The following is a 25,282-nucleotide window of genomic DNA, read 5'->3' as shown; positions in this document are numbered from 1 at the left end:
CTACAAGGATCAATAAAGCGTTGTCCAAGTCTTCTATTCTCAAATAGATATACCCCCCCCCACATTACTGCAATGCTATATAATAATTACGTTAATGTGTGCATCTTTTTAAAACAGTGGCAAATTCAGTCAACTATGCTTTATCCGGCTTTCCAAGGGTAATACTGTGTAGACAGACATTTGTGTGACACGTAGTGACACGGAATTTTATCTAGAATATTTTTAGAGGAATATTTCCACTGTATATTAGTTTCACTGTAACTACAAAGTTACCTGCGTGTACGTAGAAACTCACAATGGATTTAACTAATTAGTAAAAAATATTCATAAATGGTATCAATAATCCTCGCGAATCAATTTGTCTATGACTGAATATTAATACACTTAATACACAGATTTATATGGAATTCGTAGAGATTAGCGAAAATAAATATGTAAACATGGCGATGGATTTAATAAATAGGGATACAATTATTTCACATTACAAAACCATTATTGAATTTCACACACGGATATTAGTTACTTTAAAAGGCCGCTGACAAGGAACAGATACAACACTAATGCTAATAGTATTCGCAGTCGTCGTGTTTACGTAGAGATGATGGGTGGGCGCCGGCAAATAGAACAGAATTTTGTCTTCAATTAACGTCACATGGTTCGTGTTATTTTTGTAACGGATTTAGACTCTGTACTATTTCGTTTTGTGTTTTCCTCCATTTGCTATCTCATGAGACTAAACGATTTTAAGGTTAGTCTTAGGCTTAAACTGCAGATCGGACTAATTAATTTATTGGATTATTTTGTCGAATAGATCTGAGTAGTAATGCCATGAAAATCATGTAAATCCGTTCGTCCGACGCCTGAACTATAGTCTCATCGGATTATGAGAATGTCTCTGTGCTTGCGCACACAGCTTGGCGCAATAATGTCTCTCGCCGCTGTGTGGTCTCTATAATGGTTAACATGACCAAAATCAGTAACAAGGATATTGGCAACATTATTAGGTAGCGTTATTTTAAAACGACAACAGACAAAGCCTCGCGAAATCGCCTGGCACATTTTAAGTCACGAGGTCGACCAAACACTCAAATTTGATAAATATAAAAATTAAGGTATCCCCGCTAAACAATTCGACGAATACTAACAGATATTTTATTACTTTGTAAGCTAAGAGTAGTACTGTTAAATTATTCTTAGCAATTTTTAATAACATTTTAATGACGTCGAAATAAAGTTTATAATGACAATGGTTGTTACGTACAGCGTCCGCCAAATCCTCAAATCCTTTGTAACATCAAAAGCAGTTGAATTGTTTATTAATTCTGAAGTCGGTTAACAAAACAATATGGTAATTTTAACCATAATTTAGTTATTTAATTTCTTACGATATATCTAACAATTTATTTAAGATTAGCTGCCAAAGTACATACAGTACATTTTATAAACACCATCCATACCCTAGTGTCAGCGAGCGCAGTGACGCAACACGATGAGTGCGAATAAAACGTATTGTTTATTTACTATACTAGTTAGGAAGACTCAGTGCACAGATTACTCAAGACAATATTGTCTTAATTCCATTTTTTATTTGAAATTTCCAGCACATGCAGGATGTATGCGTGTTTTTTTTGTACTTATTTTTATAAAATAATAAAATAAAGGGTCTCCCTTTATTTTATTATTACTAAATATACACGCGCTCACGTCATCCCGTTACTAGCTCTCGCGGTGATACTGCTTCTGCTGCTGCTTGGTGATGGTTAATATTATTATTATTTATAATCAAATTTTGTATGGAACTACTCCAGTAAGATACTTTCTCCCGACCGGTCACGGCGAAGCGTCGTAAATCAGTGTTGGCTGTTTCATTTGGGACAGATCACGATTGCAGACGTTGAATATACTTCATTTTGTTTATTGCATTTGTGCAGTTTTTTTATACATGGCTACATAGTTTTTCTTTTCTTGTAGACATTAGTAATGTTTTTTATGTTTTTTTTTAGTTTTAATGCTACTAATATTTAGTGTCCACATTGTGTATATACTGTATTTGTCTTAAACAAAGTTGTTTTGGTTAAATTCTTTGAAAATTTTATGACTCTTATTCTCAATTTTTACTGTCACGGAATATTACGGAAGATATTAGAATTCAACGGATGTATTTCTTTACATATTACATACAGGATTATGTTAAATCTATCGACCCGATTATGCTAAGTAGATTTTAAAGGTTGAGCTCAGTTTCGATTTTACTAGAAATCTCTGGAATAATCCTTTAACTGGACGAGATACACCAGCGAATAAAATATATCAATTTGACTAAAGGACGTGAATTCAATCGGAGCCAGTCCAACGGAACTTCAAAGTACTAAATTGGTGTAATCAAATTATCTCATGCTTAGTGTAACTGTCCTAAAGTTAGTTTATGGCAAACTGTAAACTTAGGGCTAAAATATAGCCAATATGTTAGCCATAATATAATTTATCATTACTATCATTATTATCTAATATCTACTTCAGGCATATGTCAGTTATGAAGACCATCGTTGACGTGTCATCCCCGACATCGAGCTTAGTAAAATCCAATTCGTTGGTTTACGTTGCTCTGTAACATGTTTTGTACATTTCGAACAGAAATCTTATCATTTAATGTTATTTTATAAAATGTTAAAAATAGCTAATTTGAATGAAGTATATTATGATTAATATTTTTGATTTTATGAATACGGTAATTTGACTCGCTAGAGTACGCAGTACGTGCGCGCATCACTTTTCATAATCTTAAGCACGGCGTACGTGTAGAGCAACAAACCGTTTGTTTATGTTTGTACGGAAGTATTATTTGTTATTACGGTTATGGTAATAAATATATTGTAGCGAGTGGGCTACGCTTGCGTATTCTCAATGTAACATAGTATAGAATTCAAATAGATATTCATATAAACATATAAACTAAACGGTTATTTTCTGACTGTTTTCATGAACAGGGTATAAATAGATTGTAAATTTTGATATCATATTTACAGCGAGTAAGTTACACTGTCACAGTACAGGATTACAGTCTCTAGAGTTGGAGCCATATCCCGCTTGGATACTGGACTATGAAAGGGAAGAGAATTGTTGAATAATAAAAATCCTGTTTTCATGTTGAGTTGAGCCATCTCAGGCGTATTCATGCTCAGCTGAAACTCATGGCAGGACAACGCGGAAATGATATAAAGGCGGTGTGGAGAGCTGGGAAGCGAAAACCGAAGCTGGAGAAATCTACTATAACATGCTCAGACCCATTCGTAACTACAATGCCTTAATTATGATAGAAAGTGTATTTCAAGTAGTGTGTATTGTAGTGTTTTAATACAATTATAGAAAAAACAATGGAAAACCTATCGTCAACAATGTGAACAATAAAATATAAGCATTTTAATACGAGAACTAAACAGTGTGGATATTTGAATAATTACGATTAACGCAGATGTACAAAAGTCATTCTAACTATAAAAAAAAACTTGCTTACATTTATTATATATACTAAAACTCAGCTAGATTATAATATCACCAAAAACAAATGTGGTTTAGATTTGGCCGATAACTGCTAAGGAATGATTTTAATAAGTTATTATACATAAAACAAACCCCATTCAACAGTTAATACAGACTATTATTGTAAGTCTAGTGGGAAATAAAGGCTTCGCGGTTGCGAACGCAATAACAATCAATGAATGACATCGCTCATTTGAAACGTCGATAGTTAGAAATCATACAGGTTTTTAGAAAGCCAATTAGTTATGCAGGTCGAACATACATATGAATATATACCGTGATATTTGATTTGGTTTCCTCGAATTTGGTATTATAACACATATATTATATTATATTAAAATCAAGGTTTCCATTACCTGATGTTCCCTGAAATGGGTGATGATAATACTCTTAACTAGGGAATTAATTAACAAATCCTTCAAACAAATTAGTTGCGAAAGTTCTCCATTAGATTGGATAGGATTGTAAGAGGATACGTTATACAGTAATAACTGTATATTATCGGTACAGGAGTATTAACTTCCAAAGCTCTATATTAGTTTTATTATAGTGAAATGTACGTTAGCTATCCGGCTAACTTATAATTAAGTTTCGGTTCCTAAGCTCTTATTTTCGATTTCGAATTACCAGACAGATTGGTACAAAGGTTTTTTTTTTAATAATTACTACGTTGATGGCAGACCGCCGGAAATTGGATCGTTTAAATTAACGTGCCCCGAAAAGCCTGTAAAGGGCTCTGGGCCTGGACTCGCTACGGTGTTATCGTATTGTTGTATCAACAGACTATGAGACTGAAGACAAGGAGAGTCCAATTGTACTGCACTTCATCCATTAATATGTATAGTGCAGAAGTGAGGGTAAGTAATATGTTAAGTATAACATTTTTTTTAATAAAATTGAAAAAACATACGCGACCTACAGTAATTACTTAATTAATTTATACGATACCCTATACGTCCTAATCACGATTCAAAAAATGTTTAGGCATTTAAAAGTTATGATCGAATAAATAATTACATACGTTCATAGATCCTTAAAGACATTACATTTCATTTTTTGGCAGTCGTTTAAATAGAGATCAATTACTAGTCGCATAAATGTGACTGTAGAAAGCTAATATCAGATAAGGAGCTCAGACTCACAGAAGTCAATAAAGTGAAAATCTAAATATTATTATGTTAATAATCAACCGCAAATATTTTAATTTCCATGTGACGCAGCTCGCAGGACAGACCCGGGACATATTTGCTCAGCCATAGTCCAACTTTATCTAATATGTAAATGTCGCTTTGATATTACCATGTGAAGTTTCATTAATATTAATTCATATAGACGGCGAGATACAATAAACAAATTACCACAGTCATATGATCCGTGCTTTTCCTGCCTTTCTATTGTTCATTGATCTTTTTTCATCTTGTTTCATTGGTCTTCCATTTAATATGTTTGGATCTTTCACAAGCGGCTTCACCGATTGGTGGAAATACATTTATCAAATAATTTTATGAACTATACATTTTTCTTTCTTCTTTTTTCTAGATTGAAATCCGCTGAAACCGTTAGTTATGATTCACGTGCCCTACTCACCATCTTCAAAATATATTCCATTTACAAAGACGGTCTTGTCAAAGATTTATTACAGATAGGTAAATCACGGAACAGGCAACTCGGCCGAAAATAAATTCAGTTTTCGTGTCCATTGTCAAAGGGACATAACTTTTTTATGCCCTAATACTCTAAAAGCGAACGGGTAACCTAGGAGTGAACGGCGTATTGTTTGGGACTTTTTATGAGTCATCCTTTTTTACTTTAGTGTCGACTTTGTGTGGGCCCGGAACGATTATTTTATATTGACCCTTATATTTACTTATTTACGTTTGTATAGTTTGATATTTCACGAAATAAGAGATACTTGTCTGAAAGCCGGTTTTGTAATAATTTCTTGTCGAATAATACATTTTCCTTACCAATTTTGTTATATTAGGCGGAAAACATTAAAATAGATATTTATAATAATCGTAACAGATTCAAAAAGATGTCCTTTAGTTTTATTTTGTTTCTAGCAATTATAATTTTTAAAAATTTTTGTTTTACGAAGCTATTGTTTGATTTCCAAGCCGCGTTAACATCTAAATTGGTTAAATCGGCGTTGGTTTGTCATAGGAATGTTTTGAAATATTTCAAAGTGTTAGTTACAAGTCTTTGCCTTGCCTTTATTTTGACTGACACCAATTCCAAAAAAAGTAATTATGTTGAATTAGCTTCTATATTTGGTAAACCTAGTCCTTTTAAATGCATTGCTTTAATTTAACAGTTTTTGTTAAAGACACTTCAATTTTTTTTTTCAGTGAGTGTGCAAAACAACACAGTACTTGTGTGTCTCACATGACCTTCACCGTTCCAATACCGGATAGCAAAGCGCTACCTATAATATCATCGATGTCCCAGCCTTTCGTACGAAGCATTTTGCAACCTCATTTCTCATGCACACGAGAAAAAGCAAGGAAGGAATGTCTCTTCGATATTTGTGACCGATGTTCAATTCAATAGCCATTTACGCGCCCCGAGGTCCTGAATCCCAATTACCATCACGTGACTGTGGGCAATTATCAACGGACACCAGCTTCCAGCACTTCAAACATTATAATGCAGCAGTGTGCGTGTTAATATACTTATATCTTGTCACTTAATTCTCAAATCTCGATGGGATGACAATCCGACACGACCGGATATATTACTCAAAGCCACGTGGATTGGTCAGTTTTAATCAGTCTTCGACAAGTTTTCTCAGTGTCTGGTTTAATGATCTAAAGTTAGAATATTCAAACTAAAATAAATTGTATCTTAAAATCAGATTGTAATATTATTTAAATTCCATGCAAAACCTCTAAAGGTCGATATGAAGTCGACACGAACATCAAATGCCTAAATCGTACGTGACGTAATACGTCTTATCATTTGCGTCTCCCGGGACTTGCCTCGCGTATTAAAATGTGCCAGTTCGGCCAAATCGAATATATCATGCAACGTAAAAATTTGAATGTTAAATATATGAAAAAATAATACGAAGGATATGTCGTAGGAATTTTAGAATTCTTATTCTTATTTTCGTCCAGATTCGTGATATTATTTTGTAAAAATATGAGAAAAAATATAAATGAGGTTCATTGTATAATAAAAAAAATCTAATTAATTATTACAAACATTGTCTGTCTTTGCAATAATAGTGATTTCCAAACAATTAAACCTACTTTTTACTTTTTGACAAAATTTCTACATAATAACCGACATAATGTCACATGAAAATCAACCAAGACTAAGTTAAAGTAACCACGTTTATTAATAATATCATATGTTATAGTACACCCTACAAACTACTGTACCTAAATTTATAAATGAATAATATTATTTATTATAAGTAGCTAATATGAATACTAAACACAGTTAAACAAGTACTCATACTTAATAAAACTTTCCATAGCGGTTAATTACCAAAAGTTAGTACAATTTACGAGCATAATTAGTTAAATATCGATGGTATAATAATACGTAACGGCCAGCATTTTTAAACAAAACCCTTAAAGGGTCGATATGAAATCAAAACGACCAGTATACATTTCACGTGCAGCACGGGCACGATCTTAAGTAATAAGTCGCATTGGAGCAGCATGGTGGAAGTTTCAAACTTTTACCTCAAAAGGTTTTACGCCAACCATGGGAAAACAACTTTACTTTGGTAAAACATGATCGTGGGCTATAAACGTATTTTATAGATTATTATTAACTACCCGACACGTATTCTTACGGGTGAAATATATTTTTTTTGTATTTTATTCTTTTTTTACACATTCTGTGTCCAATTTCAGCCAGCCAACCCACTCGAATACACAAATAAACAATAATTAAAATTGGTTCAGCAGCTAACTGTTATACATGCAAAACAAATATACATTTGTAGGAATAAATAACAAAATAATATATTTTTGAAAGTATTCCTAAATAGTTTGTGAATATTTTATCAATTATTGATGTTATATATTTAATATCTTAAATATTCTAAGACATGTAGCTACAGCGAGCACTAATATAGTCATTCGTCAACTGGCTTGTTAATTGCCGCTTGACGTGGATGATGCTGACATATGTAATCATGTCATGACAAGCCCTCGTCGTCGCTATACAATAATTAACGTGACATTCATATAGTTAAACTTTCAATCATCAGATTGAAAATTGATATCAGGGTTGTTGCTCCTGAAATAATTGATAAATTACAAGGATGTCGATTGTGATGATTAATAAATTTGGAATGGTGTATGTTCCTGTCTCAGGATGCAAGTAAAGTCTTGAATCTGATCTTTCTTCTGCGTAATTAAAAGAGTTGTTTGTGAAAATGGTGAGGGCAAGAGGTAATCACCCATAGACTGACACTGTGCGTAATTTTAATCATTCTTTACATCGACGATGCGCTACCCCGAAGCGTACCGGTAGCATACCACATAATTCGGCTCATTGATCAGAGTTATAAAACAGTGGCTGCCTTCTCATACCACCTTTATGGATAACAATAGGACAGACTTTTGCCAAAGAAGCTATTACGTGTGGTGCAATGAATTATTTTTAAAACCCATATCGGTCTGATGTATTGATTTTAGCTAAGAGGTATTGTTTTAAAATTTGTAAGAATAATTTTGATGATAGTTCACTGAGTAAATGTATAAGGTTTTTGACAATTGAACCAACAATAGGACGAATATCGTGAGTTGAGTGAGACTATTTAAGTAGCTGTGATAATATTACAGCATTGAAACTTCATGCCGGACATGTCCCTTTAAATATTAATTTTTAATGGATAAACAGCTTCACCGCACTCCTCTGAAAGTAATCTCATCATCGTGTCATATATAAGACGTATATGATATATATGATTATGGAGGGATTTTATTCGGAATTTTTCTATCTTAGATTAATTTATAATACAGAATTAAGAAATACAGGTATTTGTGTTATGATAGCTTCTTAGATTCTACCTTTTTTCTTATTAAGAGTTCATTCCCACAAACCGGAACACAATGTACTAAGTATTGTTGTTTGGCGATAGAATATCAGGATAGCACAAATCTTTACAACGAATAGAAGTAGAATAAGTATTATCGTATTTCCGTATCAGGTTTTGAGAGTGCAACTTGTTCAACCGAAATCGATCAATACGTCATGACTAAAATTATTGATGATATCTTTGTTTGCAATTCTTCTAGAATATTTTTTTTCTTTTTTGACAAGATTGTTAAATATATATTTCAGAAGATACGTTTTCATGTGATATCGGAAGCTTTTGTCGGAAATTTTCCTCGCGTTGAGCTGCAACTTTGTGTTGTTTTTAAACTTGATCATCCCAACTATTTCATATTGTTCCTGGAATCCTTGATGCAGAATGTGAGGTATTTTCGTATAAATATGTAATGCGAGCAATACCCGCAACTTTGCGGTGGCTTTCTTCAGCGTCTGTTTCAAATAAAATGTATTTCGACCATTGATACAAGCGACAAAAAAATATTTAAATAGCTATTTGTAAATTATATAAAAACTTTATAGTCTGTTAGTTTAATGCTCTGAATGCAATTAATAGTTAAAGCTTACAAATAAATATTTGTTACTGTAAAACATATCGCTGTGATATCAGTTTGGACCTAGTTTGAATAATATATTCTTCCACTTTTATACGGATCCTCCTGTAGTAAATTTAATGTACTAATTTAAACTTAAGTATAACAGCTATAAAAATATAAGCTAAGGGATTTTGGATTTTGTCTCTTGTGCCTGTAACACTGACGCACGTACTGGAACAGAACGATACAAGTTATTGTTGTTTGGCGGAAGAAAGACACGTTAGGGGTACACTTAACGTCGTCTTACCGGGGCGCAAGACGGGCCTGAACGTAGTCTTATCACCGGCAATAAATAATTACTACGACATGCTACTTGATCGTTTGTATTTTATGAGATAACTATGAATTCCGACTATTACAGCAAGTATTGAGACATTGAATAAATAACGCAATATATTATTATATAAATAAAAAAAATACGATCACTAGAATCAGAGAAAATGATATCCAATTAAGTCAGTTTCAAAAAGTCGTCTCATCTAATCAGGACGCGTGTGTCTACACAGATGAACGCTTTAGTGGTGAGAGCAAGTACGAAAGTTCGCGAGCTCACGGATGACAGTATTTGTAACTGCAAAATATTTTCATAATTATTAACAGGTGCCTTAATAATAAATTGATTAAACTTGTTTTATGATGTTTTCTATAAACTTGAATGAAGTTTATTTAGATTTTATATATATTTATATTCATTTATTATTAAAGAAAGTTCTGCTTAAATGTTCCTATTTCTAATATATATAACCTACATCCTTTATTTTTTATCGGCATAACCCGGAGTCGCTAATACACATGTGGCAGAATTTCCTTGAAATTAGACACATGCAGGTTTCCTCACGATGTTTTCCTTCACCGCCGAGCACGAGATGAATTATAAACATAAATTAAGCACATGAAAATTCAGTGGTGCTTGCCTGGGTTTGAACCCGAAATCATCGGTTAAGATGCACGCGTTCTAACCACTGGGCCATCTCGGGTCATTTATTATATCAACGTTCTAATGTTTGTAAGAAACAATATTGGAAAACAAACACATTTTTATTTATTATATATGAGTATTCCAGTTTGAAAATCCTCTTAGTAATTGCTTTAGTTTATTTGTATATGTTTTACTAAAGATAACGTATATTAAAAGCAATGTTTTGCGATATAAACCGTAAAATACTTTTATTTAAAAAACATGCTATTTCTAAACAGAATTATTAAAACAATCTTTGTGTTCGTCCCTACTAAATAGACCATAAACCTTTTTTTATTAGTTTGCCAAAACAGCGACTAAAGGGCGTCATAGGCGGTTGGCGACCCCAAGCGTGCGCTTAGAGACAGACTGATTATTTAACTTGTTGCAAATCACTTGATACCGAGCACTGATCCACGCTTACCCTCGCTAATTTATAATCAACTTTAAATTAATCCTATTAAAGTTGACTTTACAACGACACAGATTTTCGGTTTACTCGCTTCCAAAATCTCAACCTTAAATTAATGTTTTTTAAAAGTGAATATCACAAAACTTTCGTACCACACCGGTTACGTTTTCAATAAAATTTCTCTCGTAATAGGAATATTGGCTGTGACGAACTCGTGTGCTTATTGAATGATGGAGCCGATCGCGCGTTTCGATTGAAAGAATTCGTTGCCACTTGAATTTCTGAGACAAATGTTGATAAAATGAAAAATGTCCCGATCAAACTTTACGATGCGAGAATATTGCGCGAGCGATTTTGGATACTTTAAAACTTTGACTGTTTGTATTAAATTTCGTACCTGATTTCGATTTGTAAAACTATTTCAGCTGCACTATGTATTGACCATTATGAACGTTTGAAATTACCTAGATCCATGTCCTAATATTAAGCCAATAATAATTGTATTTGATTGAAAGTGGCGGAAAAAACTTATGCACTAATAAGCTCATTCTTGTGATGGACCGCTGAAGGAACTTAGTCTATAAAATCTATTAAAAACTGACAATACAATACAATGATATCACATTATAATTTTTGGATATCCTAATAATATGTTTTCAAATATGATGTGTTTTCGTGGTAAGGTTTTATGCAAACACATCTGGGTTGGACCCACCGTCTCGTCATATATTTATTATTGTCAAATTGTGAAAATCAAATCAAAATATGCTTTATTCGAGTAGGCTTTTACAAGCACTTGTACAGACACAAGAGACCTAACATCATCGTTTTAAGTTTGTTAAGGTATCCGTGATGTCGGGGATGGCTTATATTTCTTCAAATACAAGTCCGCTATATCGAATGTAAGCTTTAAAATCAAAACTGAGTTTCCGCTTCATAAATTCTTAATCTTACGTAAGTCTCAGAACCAAGAGTTCGTGTAATTCCCAGATACAGTCTCATGATTGTCCGGATGTTTATCGCCTTACATTTCCTTTATACTGTTCTGGTAGATTTAACAGGGATCGGCCTGGCCGGTGCTTTGTCTGCTAACAATGACCGCTTACAAATGGTTACATCGGAAAACCTCATACGTCATGTGAGACTATGAAAAGTTTTACTACGGATATTTTAACAAAGCGCCTTATTTGGTAATCTTGAAGATTTTTTTTCCTTTGGATCCCATCCTTTCTAACAGTTGATGGTCTTTTTCGGTTGATTCTATAAGATAGGAAGCATGTCGATGGGCCATAGAGTGTAAGTGAGCTTCATCCGTTGATATGACTTTGTTATAAATAGTATTATGAAAATGGAACCATACGTTTGTCTAATATAGCGAATATTATGCTTATCAAACTTTTCGACTACAGTATACGGGAGTGACCATAACATCTTCTGATTCTTATACTAATATTATATGAGTTTATTTTTACTGTTTAATGTAATTTTATTATAATAATTATTCAATATTGTTATCTCTTTGCCCTGTTTTCTATTTTTTATTATTTTTGAACGAAAATATTTTTGGTTTACACCTCTTTTTATCTTTGAATTAATTGCTTTATTTAATGTAATATTATACCTACTGTTGTGTTTGACTAATAAAAATAAAATAAGAAAATAATATTCATTAACTGTGTAAATATTTATTTCAAATAGTGAATGTAGATTTTATACAAACAGCATCGTATGAATTCAACTTTAGACAATTTCGCTTCTTGGTGTTGTCTTCCTGGCTGATTTCGACAGGGGAAATGCATAAGTGACATTATAATTAACCCGCTACTCTCCTACCATACCGATGGGACTTCGATTTGTTAAAACTGGAGAGACTTCAGCGCAAGACCAGGTTTTACTTCAACTTTCAAACTTCGAGTTGCTACTGAGAATTTCTCAAGGGAAAAATTTAATCATTTTTTATTTTAACGAATCAAGCTAGCCACTTAGCCAGGCAGTTATCACCATCACCAAGTGACTCTACCATAAAAATTTAGAACAGTAACTATCACCATCCCAGAATATTTCGCTTCAATTTTACATTGTCCAAAAATAGCTAGAATATATTATTTGCGTGACTAACTTTCATTTTGATAGTACATTTTGTAAACTATTGTATGTTTGTGGCCGCAACAAAGTTTGAATAGAATACAATGTTGCTTTTGTTTTACGTTAATATTAGCATTCATTCAAATAAAGCCACTCTAAGTGGAATCTATTATATCTGTAACTTACAGTTTAATTTTTCTCTTACACTAAAGTTTTAAGGTAAACAGATATTATGATATTACGCTTTTAACTTGTATAAACTGGTGGAGATGTACCACGTTTCTCCATTAAGAATAACTTCGTTAAAACTTTAGAAGGTGCTATAGAGTAGAAGCGTAAATCTAACACTACTCGGCTAAGGTTTTTTTTTGTCATTTAAGGGAAAAGCTTATTCCTTCTCCCCGACTTGGTAAAAAATATTTCCACTTCACTCTAACATTCCACATATGTAAGTTACCTCACGACGTTTTCCCTCATTACTGACCAAAAGATTAATAATGTACACATTTAAGTACATCATAAGGCAGTTGTACTTGCCAGGATTTAGATCTATCGCTATTCCGTTAAGGACCTATTTCATCCACTGTTTCATCTTGCCATCCCATGTTACATAAAGAAAATACTCACAATGTTTGTTAATATATTATAATAGTATATAAAGATACCTTAAGTAAATAGTAAATCATTCAAAGTAAAAGCTGTTTTATTTTAATACAATACTTCTATCATATATTTGTATTATTTTTATAAAAAAAGCTATTTGTATGTATTATTGGTTCAAATTATCGTTGGTGTTTTAAATCTTGGAAAATTAATCTGCTATAAGCTGGAAAAACAACGACGTGCCTTAGCATCGAGCCTCAGCAGCTGCTGAGTGGTAGTTTAATTGTCTGATAATAATTGTCGTTTTAAATTGGTGTTATTTTTTATAGATTTCTCTTTCATATTGTTGTTTTGTTAAACAAAATTTGTAATTATTATTCTCAGATAAAAATAATTGAAAGCAAACTTGGTGCTACCACCAAATGTTAACGGAGGATTTGTAGTATAATATAACCAAGTATTGCTGTTTTTTGTTATGTTCCGGTTTAAAGGGTGGGTGAGTCAATGTAACTACAGGCACAATGCACATAACATCATAGTTCTTTAAGATTAATATTTCTTACAATACCAATGTTCATGGGCAGTGGTGATCACTTACCATCTGGTGGCCAACTTAACCGTCCGAACATTGATTCCCTTAAAACAAAAACAAAGAATTCAAATATTACTATATTATATAAAGTAGACATTCGTGAGATGTCGTCAAAGTCCGCCACACAATACAATTTAATTAATTTCCAATAGATGCCTCCTCCACAACAGATCGTATTTGATGGGAATCAATAGGCGTTAATTAATCCCATGTGCATCAATTTGTAGGCAACCTAGAAATAGTTATATTATATAAATAGCTGTGCCCGCAACGTCGTGCGCGTTGTTTGAATTTAAGTTATTTGGATATTATAGCGTGATTTTATTTTGATTCTATATATAATTCTAAAATAAAAGTAGCCTAAGTTACTCCTTATTACATCCGCTATCTGCCAGTGAAAGTCCCGTCGAAATCGGTTAAGCCGCAACAAACAGACAGACAGACAAAAATTGTAAAAAATGTTATTTTGGTATATGCACCGTGTATACATACATATGCATTTAATAAAAATGGGTTATTTTAATATTACAAACAGACACTCCAATTTTATTATATGTATAGACTAGCTACATATAGCTACAAATACTTGTTTTTACTAACCTTCATTGTGGTACGGAGACTTAAGGTAGATCTTGTATTCATTTGTACACATTAATGTAAAGAAATAAATATAAAGATTATTGTTTCTGGGAATAAAACCAATCGATGGTCAAAGAACCGTTCAGAAACGTTTGTGTCCTAATTAAGTTTATAAGACCAAAGACTTGGGGATAAAGAGTTCCTCTAGTAATCATTACGTAGTATAAAACAAAGTCGCTTACCGCTGTCTGTCCTGTATGCTTAAATCTTTAAAATTACACAACTTATTTTGATGCGGTTTTTTTAAATAGATATAAACCTTCCTCTTGAATCAATAGTAAGGTTTATATGTTTAACACATGCATAATATAGAGAAACACTGACGATTTTAGAGGTTTCTAAAGTATTTTCGAAGATATTACAGATTTAAAACGCAGGGGCATAGCGGTTCGTATTGTTTAACGACTGAGACTGTCTAAAGGCATTCTGTAGTATATTCAGTGGCAGCATTGCACCTCTGCGAAGCCGGGGCGGGTCGCTAGTATTTTATAAAACTAATTGGACGTCAATTAGTTCACACACACACACTTAGCTCGCGTTTTTGTGGTCGGTCAGGTGTTAAGGATAAAAATAGGCATAAAATCTTTGTCCTTCCTTGCGGTTCAAACTTGCTTCATACAAAATTTCATATTAAATAGCAATAAAATCAAACAAAAAATCTGTTGAATCATTTGCATCGATCCTTGTCTGGTTTAAGATATGTGCTAATTAAAAATAAGTGGATTATTTCTATAATAAAGCTTTAGATTCGATAAGTCTTGTTTAATTTGTGATATTAGAAGTACGATAGTTTTAAATAATGTATCTGACTTTATCCTCATTTGGGCTCACTCATTGAGGCTAGTATTAAATACTATAAACAAAAATATGCGAAATCATACTAAAAACACAATTAACCCCTTTCTACGTTTCGCTTCAAATACGTAACTTAATCGAATATTTTTGACACGTTTAATTTATACAACATATAAACAAGTTCTGTTACGCCGCTAAATTGATGCGTATTAATAACTTAACACTGTCTAAAATATTAATATTGTTCTGTTCGTATTCTCACGTTTATCTTTACTTCTATACTAATATTATAAATGTGAAAGTAACTCTGTCTGTCTGTATGTCTGTTACTCTTTCACTGTCAGACCAATAAACCGAATTTGACGAAATTTGGTATGAAACAAACATGAACTCCATGGGAAGACATAGGCTACTTATTTTGCCTCACACATGACAACGAACGCCTAAAACGCGAGCGAAGCCGCAGACGACAGCAACTAGTATGATAAATTCAAAATGTACCAAATACATTATTTAGACATTTGTAAATAACAAATATGTATATAGGTGTTAGGTGGCTAAGGATCGAAGTAATTTAAATATGAATAATATTGATCTTAATTGTTAACTTAACCAAATTCTTGGTTTAATTTTGAAATCAAAGCTCCAGTTGAGCCCCCAATTGTCACCACTGGATAGGCTCAGCTCCGCAGTTTATGCTATAAGAAAAGTTTGGCAGTGAGAAGGATATCGAAACGACCTGACGTGATTATTTCAATTATTTTCATAGTATTAAGTCATACGAGATCTCACTTACGGCTAAAGGTGACAATGAGACGATTTTCATTATCTATATTAAAAAAAAGTCGTCGATATCAAACATCAAACTCCCAAATTCGAGGTATTATTTATATTACACGCATAAAAAACTTCATCAAATGAATAAAAAACTAACGTTAAAACATTTAATTAAAACCATTTTCCTCAACTGAAGGGTTTTTTTAAATTCCTTCCTTGGACTTCAAGTTTTTAATCCTGCATATGAATAAGGTCCATGCAGACGTTGTTTAGTTTAGCCTACTTTTGAACGTGAAATAAAATTATTTTTGAATTCCATAAGCTCCATACATTTGTGGACATTTGCTTTAAAGGTAAATATTTAAAAATCCTCAAACAAATACCACTTCTACAAAAACATCAGCTGTGCAAACGTCTCCTTTGTTAATGAGAAGGATTCAGAGCTTAATCCACTGAGCTGCTCTGCTTTTGTTTGTGAGATATATTTATCTATTTATGGAATTTTTTTTTATACATTATTCTTTTAAATATATCTATGTTTATGTCGTTTAAAAGGCATTCGTGTTATAGTTATATCTCTAGTTTATAATCTTTATTTTTCTTGTTGCCGTTCTTTTTAACTTACCTTTTATATTATGTAAGTATTGATCTCTCGTGGAATGTGATATTCTTATCATTGTATACAAGTTAATTACTTTTTGACCGCCTTGCTCGTCTAGATATACGGCCGCTGGTCCTAAGTTCAAACGCCAGGTCGGGCTGATAAAAAGTTACTGTGTTGGGTATAATAAAGCAGCCAATGTCCTTCCTTGGACTTCAAACTTGCTCGTGAAAGAGCAACAGACGGAAAGACAGAGCTACTTTCACATTTATAATATTAGAATAAATTAGGCTATTAAAAAAATACGCACACAATTTAAGCGATTTGTTCACTGTTTCGAATATTAAATTGACTTCGAGCTATCGAATATGTATTATTCGAATATAAACTCTATGTAAATACATTCTCGTTGTTTAGCTGACAATCCCCAATTTCGTTCGAATTGCATAGAATGCTAACACGCAAATTATAGTTTGACTGCATTCAAAATATTCCAATTTTGTATATATTTGTCGACGAATACGAAAAATAATTTCGAGACGTAAATGCAAACTGAATTTGTGGGTAATATTGAGAGGTCGCAAGAGGGCCGTTTAAATTAACTTCGAAGACCCGTGGGTGTTGAAGAGGACTCCGAAATTCGGACGTCAACAACCTTGTCTGGTCATAACTACTCGTCGGCTTTCTACTCGTAATTGCTTCGTTTCCAGCCAATAAAGTTACAGTTGACAGAAAACGTCTGTTCATTATACAAATATTTTAACGAATTGTGAATCTGTTACATTTTAAAAAGAAATCACAAATCGAGGATGTTCTCACATGTCTGAATACATGATAATCAATGATGCCCAAACAAATATACTTATTAAAATGTTGTTAATTTTGTATTTGAGGTGTATTATACTTTTAAGCTTAACAGTCAATGTTTTGTATAATATAATATTTTCTGTTACGAGAATCAAGAAAACAAGAAATCTCTATAGGCAATGTATGCGATGTATGTGACAATTTTTTCTCTTAATATAAAATACGTACAGTCGTAAAGATTCGCTTCAAAATCAGTCTCTATTATATTTAGATTTCGTTTAGTAAAATATGACGTTGTGATGTTATTAGATTTCATTTTATTTAATGATACTCTCACTGAAACACTGAAAACAAAGTCGAGCTTAAATTAAGTTTTGCACCGAATATTTGAGATAAACTGTTTATCCGATATCAATATCCCATTTTAATTTGATTCTATATATAAATCTAAAATCTAAAAATATACTTTCTATTGACGTTCTATAAGACTACTGAAGTGAAGAATATTTTGACTTTTGAATTATTTTGTCATTCATTATTATTGTTACCATAATATTATTAATGAACTAGTTGAGCCTGCGACTTCGTGCGCATTAGAATTTAACAAAATAATTGTTATTGTAGCCTACGTTACTCCATCCATATTACATCGGCTATCCGCCAGTGAAAGTCCTAATCGGTCCATCCGTTTCAAAGATTAGCTTCAACAAACAGACCGACAGACAGATAGACAACAATAAAAAAACCGTACCGTGTATTCATACATATGCATTTCGTAAAATGCAGTTATTTTGATATTACAAACAGACGCCCATTTTATAATACATACAGATTATAAAAGCACTTGTAACAAATACTTCTAGTTGTATTACAAATTATAAAAGATATTTGTGATGATATTCGATTCCTTATAATGATTCTTTGATCTCCAAAAAACAGACCCGCTGAGTTTATGTCGCCGATTGTTCTCAGGTCAGGGTATGTTCTTTTCCGAAACGATGGTTGTGTTTGATTTGACAATCAATAAGTAATTGTAATGCTTCTATATGGAATTTGATTTAATTTAATAGATTAAAATGATTATAGTTCAAGCTATATTTGAAAATGTATTAATCAACATCCTTCGTCTCTTTTGTATTTAATAAACCAACATTATATTCATCTGTGTGTTTACTGCTGCAAAGGCCAAAGGCCGACTTTCGTGTTAAAGAGAAGAGTTCGATATTGACGTGATCGATACGCGTGTCAAAACTTCATCCGACACGAATCTATTTCCTCGCGATGTTTTCCTTCACGGAATACGAAATGCATTACATCGCGCCTCATGTATCATTTCATTTAAAGCATTCAGCGCTAGTATGAGTACATCGCCTATGATGAATGACTACAAACAAAAATACAAAGTTTTAGATATTTTAAATATATTTCTTTATTTTCTTGGCGGTACCCACTCGTCAGATATTCTGCTGCCAAGCAGCAATACTTGGTATTGTTGTGTCCCGGTTTGAAGGGTGAGTGAGCCAATGTAACTACAGGCACAAGGGACATAACATCTTAGTTCCCAGGGTTGGTGGCATTGGCGAAGTAAGGGATGGTTAATATTTCTAATACCACCAACGTCTAAGGGCGGCGGTGACCACTTAACATCAGGTGGTCCAAATGCCGTTCCGCCTACCAATTACATAAAAAAAATTGCCTATGATGAATGACTACAAATGAAATGCAAAGTTCTAAGTATTTTAAATATATGTATTTAAATACTTTATCTTATTGTATCTAAGTTCTTGTACCGGGGGCGTACAGTGTCGTCGACGAGGAGAAAGCGTTACGTAACGTAAAAGCGTTTTGATCCCTCCAGGTGACCTACGTCTCTCTATCTTTGACTTTCTATTATACACGGTTTTATATAAAACTATTTTATCTAGCTTCTGTCGTTATTCACACGGGATTTATAATAACAATTTCATTTCTTGACATTAAAGGATTTGAGGATCAAACATTGAAAATAGACATAATACTTATATAACGAAAGCAACTTCGTTCCAACCGTGTGTCCGTGTATCCATGATACATCTCTTTTTTTACATTTTCTATCTGTGAATGGATCTAATTGTACCACATGGAAAAACATTTCCTTTGACACTCCATTAGTGCTCCCTCACACATTACACACATCAATCACATGCGCACATATCTACTATTAAAAAAAAACATATTTTTAAATTAGCTAGTTCGAATTAAAAATTCTCATTTTTAATAAACACCTAATATAAAATAATCTAATCTTAAAAATTCACGTAGTTTTTGCTCATCGAAACGCATTTTTCATGGACAAGTTCCAACTTGTTGTTCTTACATAATAAAGACACCGGAATCGTTGAGTTTTTGAAAATAACTTCTGTCTGCAGAATTACTAACAACAAATCGCTGAACCTTCATCATTTTATCCATAAACACGCAATGAGAGCAATTGTGTGGAATAATCGCCTTCTTGAGGCACGAGGTCTCTGCCCCGTAGTTGATTTATAGCACGAATATTTTCAGGCTGTTACATCTCCATTTTCACCTTTCTCTTGGTTATGAAAGAAAACTGTGATATATTTTTGAATTACGCACACCTTATTTCCAAATCAATAACGGAACCTCAGGTCATGGCAGGTACATGAAATCAATACTGTCTACCGCTGACTGGACGTAGACAGACGATGGTGCTCAGGTATGGAAATTTTTCGCTGAGTCTCGAAAACCGAATTTTGCTGACGAGGTGCCACTTTTAGTACCTACTTGCGGAAACATTTATTAAGTAGGTAATTGGAATCGAATAGTCCATAATGTGATTATGGTTAAATAGGTACCATGATTTTAGTTTAATGGAAATTCAATGCATACTAAGGATGGGACAAATTCAACTCTAAGAAACAGTCCCATAATATTGTGTCATATTCTAATAAATTCGATATTCAATTATAATATATGTATTCGTGTATATATTTTAATATGTAATTAGTATGTTTGATAGTAGATGATGTCCTGAGAAATTTTAGCCACAGTGGTTGCTCACAACAGGGATAATAGATATTAAAGGGTCCAAGTGTTTGAGATATCACAAGTGCACTCCTATAATCTCGTGAGACAGCAACAGACAGCTCTGAATTAAAATGAAAAGAACAAACAAGTTAAAAAAAAGCGGCCAAGCGCGAGTAGGACTCGCCCATGAAGGGTTCCGTAGCAGCAAGTAACAAGGTTTATGTTTATGAAATTCAATTTTTTATTTTTAGATTTGAGTTGATTGCATGAAAGGTAAATTGCGGTTTATGCTTTATGACGTATTAAAAAAAAATACGTACTAGATTTCGTTCAAACCAATTTCCGAAGTTACAGGGGGGGGAAACATTTTACTATTTTGGAAGTGTCTCTCGCGCAAACTATTCAGTTAAGAGACCTATCCATAGACACCCCACACGTATGGGTTTGATGAAAAAACAAGTGAAAATATTTATGCGCTTCACAGAATACATCTACTTACCAAGTTTTAACAGTATAGTTCTTATAGTTTCGGAAAAAAGTGGCTGTGACATACGCACGGACAGACAGACATGACGAATCTATAAGGGTTCCGTTTTTTGCAATTTGGATACGGAACCCTAAAAACTGAGCATCATATGACTCACGGAAAATGTGAAATGTCGTAATTGATTGTTATTGCTATGTTACTCTTACTGCTAGGTGAGACAACAGATAATTAGATCAAAATCCGGAAAGAAAATGTATTTCGACCATAAACAAATTACTTAAAAGATAGACTAGTATCCGTCATCCTTATTTTAAGTGTTCATGTCAAGCCTTGAAAATCAAAATTGACAGAAAAATGTTCCCATTTCATACACCGCTAATGAACCAGTGATCTGGTTTACTGAACTTTCGAAGACAACTTTACGAAGTTGTAGTAATTGATGTTTCTCGGCAGAATAAAGATTAAACGGTATGATAGCTTCGGTTGAACAAAGCAAGTATTTCTATCGTTTATAAATCTTTTCGGACTTTTTAACGGACAACAAAAAAATAAAAATCTTTATTTTTCTTTGGACATAATATTGTTTGAAGATTAACGTATTACTTAAGCTTATAACGGTAAATATTATATAGAATGAATAAATTCTGTTTCCTATTTTTTTTTAATTTTCGTTTTGACAGAATTAATTTAGGCAAGGCAAGTGAAACAAGGACGAGTGGTGTCCTGGGACACCTGGCTGGAACGAAGGCACTTTCGGTATTTGTTATGTATTCAATAAAAGGTATTATTAATTGAAATTATTAATAAAAAATCCATGTGAATTGAAGCAATAACAAAAAGTAAATTAAAAGGAACCCTATACAAAAGAGACAGGGTGAAAGAGATAGAGAGGGAATGGTCGCCTGGGGGGTGTATAACCTTTTTTTCCTTACGTGATGATTACTGTGATTTAATTCAAATTCAATCTCAAATTCCTTTATTGAATATAGAAGCATTACACTTATTTATTGATAGTCAAATTAAACTCTACCACCGGTTCGGAAAAGGAAACACCCTGACCTGAGCAGAATCGGCGAAAGAAACTCAGCGGGTTTCTTTTTTCTCGTCAATCTAATTAAATACATATATTCTATATCTATACTCTACTGTAATTCGTATAAAAGAACTTTTTTTTATGATATCGGTCAGCGGACGAGCAAATGGGCCACCTGATGGAAAGTAGTCACCACCACCCATAGACAATGGCGTTGTAAGAAATATTAACCATTCCTTACATCACCAATGCGCTACCAACCTTGGGAATCAAGATGTTACGTCCCTTGTGCCTGTAGTTACACTGGCTCACTCACCCTTCAAACCGGAATACAACAATACTGAGTACTGCTGTTTGGCGCTAGAATATCTGATGAGTGGGTGGTACCTACCCAGACGGGCTTGCACAAAGCCCTACCACCAAGTGAACTTAGTTCCAAAAACGTTAATAAAATATAAATATAGATATATAACTTGTTGAGTTCCAGGCGGGAGGTATAATATACATATGTATTTAACTAACATTACTTTATATTTTTAAATGATGAAAAAGAGTATCTACTGATTTTCTTACCGGTTCTTCTCGGGAGAATCTGCATTCCGAACCGATGGTAGCTTCACTTAATATAGTTGAATAAAGTTTTTAATTTTGATTTATACTTTAAAAAAAATGTTTAAATGCTAAGTGAATTTTGTGACCGTAACTGTTTTTCTAACCGTAAAGAGTAAAATCAGAGATGCCAGTAACATGCGAAGAAACGCTAGAAGATAATTTTATATATACAAATCTCTGTCGTTTTCGTTTTAACATACAGGTATGGGTTTTCCGGCTATTCACTTCAGTCACTGGTTATATTATGTAAGTTTGAATAGGTTTTTGATATCGATATTTGATCAGTATTCTGAAAGAGCCATAACTGTCTGGACCGATCTCAATTTGAGCAAGAAAAGATTAATCGATTGATCGTTAATAAATATAACGACGGTGGGTGCTGTTTAAACTCAATACAAACTATAAATTAGTTAGCAGCTGGCCGAGGACACTGATTGATTGCGCATCGGAGTCGGTGTGGCTTCTAAAGCTGCGTCTGCACTTGACGAGCGATCCAACTCCTTTAGACATTTCCTACTTCGTTTAGTTGTTATATTTTACATTGGTCTAATCTTATACATGATTACCTTATATTTATGATATGCAGATGGATACAGCTTTATATGTAAAGTAATCAGGGATCAATCAATTGAGCTGTAACTTTGTAGAGTAGTTGACACAGAGAATGGGTTCTTGCTAACAATTTTGATGCCAGTCCAAATACTGGTACCAATAATGTATTCATTCACGCGATTTCCTCCAATTCCCGTCATCATTATTTTTGCAAAGGCCAGAGCCAGACCAGGCCGAATTTGACCTGTGATTGTCATCAGTGGCTGTGTCAATTTATAAAAACAATTCAAAAGCCATTGCTATGGATTAAATCAACGAGTGAATTGGAACTTGTCAAATTTTTGCTCCCGTGTGGCGCCGACTTTACTCAATAGCGTGTTGTCAGAGATAGCGGTACAAGATTGATCCATTTGTTTGCATTTATATTCACTGTTAATGATGCTTATAGCAAAGCAATAGCAGTTCTAACGTATTAGTTAACTTTCTTTAATAGGTCTTTTTATGTGCACACTTTAAACTTTCGTGATTTATCAGTTACTTTGGCTGAGATTATAGCTCTTTTTGTTGGATTTTCTTAGAGATTTGTAAAAATACAAACCTAGTAACAAAAAAAATATTAACAGCTTGCAAATTTCGCACTCCCGAAGGGCTCTGTTGTGCACTAGTTGTTAAATTTTAATACAGTATTACTATTGTGTATTTTAATTATAGACGACCTCCGTGGTCGAGTAGTGTGTATACCGGCTTTTATGGGTACGCCACTCCGAGGTCCCGGGTTCGAATCCCGGCGGAATCGAAGCAGATGTGATATAAGTAAGATTAAATTGATTGGTACGAGGATATCGGTATTAAGTTGGATATTAATCGGATTCTCTAAGGGATATTCTATAAGCAAGGGACGGAATCGTTTACCTGTCTAGACGGCTAATTCGAGAACCGCCAATGGTCAATTAGTAGACTTATAAGAAATACTTAGCGACGTTAAATTTATCAAAGAATACAAAATTTTTGTATTAAATTACAATTTTATTTTAATCTTATTTAATATTTTACTGTTAATTACAGTTGAAAGTAAACTGAGAGCACCACAGCTAGGCTACGGCTAGTGGGGAAACTTGCGGTCAATGAAAATTTAGTAGCAATGCATTGGAGACGCTTGGTAGATCAGCTCGATAACTTTTCCTCGAGAAGATGTTTTGATGTGGTCTGGGACTGTTAGGGAGTCCGCCTAACCCGCTCGCGTGTCTTTATTATCAACATCACACAATTCTGATTAAATTATTTTTCATATATTATTACAAACGACGCTCACGTTTTTATTAGTTCGTAATAAAATTGTATCTCCGCGGTATTTTGCGTTCGTGCCATTTATCAAGTTTTATTTTCTGTTTTGTTCGCTTCGTTAATTGCAAAATTTAAATTGTATTATATCATACATAACATGTGACTATATCTAATTTATAATAAATAAATATTATTATTATTTACTACTTTTGTTTTATAATTACTTTATATCTTTGGCTGAACTCGTGTGTAATACGCATGGTCGAGTTTACCGGAGTAAGGTTACTACGACGCGCAACCCTTTTTACTTACAGAGATTCTCGAAAATTGATGCCTCCGTTCTTTAAATCCATTTTGTATTTCGCATAACATGATCAGTAGAAACTTACAAGCACTAACGTTAATATTATTACAAGAATAAAACTAAAATGTACTCATTTTAAGTCCATTTCACTCTACAAATGCTATCCCCAAGTATTTCCACAAAGCAATTAGAAAGAACGAACCGCCATTTTGTTCTTCCGGCCACGCACGCCTCACTAAGTGCAACACAATAGAAGGATACTATTGTCGATATGCTGCCAACTGGTTCCGTACAAAGGGATAATCTGATTTTTCTAATACTAATAAACAAGCGGAGTCTTCGTTGGAGAAAAGTTTTATTATATCGATGTTCTTATTAGCGACAGCGTCGTCGACAGTTTTAATTACTTTCTATTGGCAGACGTTATTAAAGATATATCTTTACTTTTAAATTTTGTGTTCACGTTTTAAGAGACCAACGGCTTTTTATACATGTCTTGATTTTA

General features: G+C 33.3%; 1 protein-coding gene across 1 annotated transcript in view; it reads right to left on the bottom strand.

Moving 5' to 3' along the window:
- The window catches only part of LOC113396310 (somatostatin receptor type 2-like), a 38,275-nt gene that overhangs the window by 2,380 nt on the left and 10,613 nt on the right, over positions 1 to 25,282 (bottom strand). The window lies entirely within an intron of this gene.

This window comes from Vanessa tameamea, chromosome 8, assembly GCF_037043105.1.
Source record: "Vanessa tameamea isolate UH-Manoa-2023 chromosome 8, ilVanTame1 primary haplotype, whole genome shotgun sequence".
Taxonomy (NCBI): Eukaryota; Metazoa; Arthropoda; class Insecta; order Lepidoptera; family Nymphalidae; genus Vanessa; species Vanessa tameamea.
The sequence above is the reverse complement of the archived record's forward strand: the minus strand, read 5'-3'. Positions and strand labels throughout refer to the sequence as shown.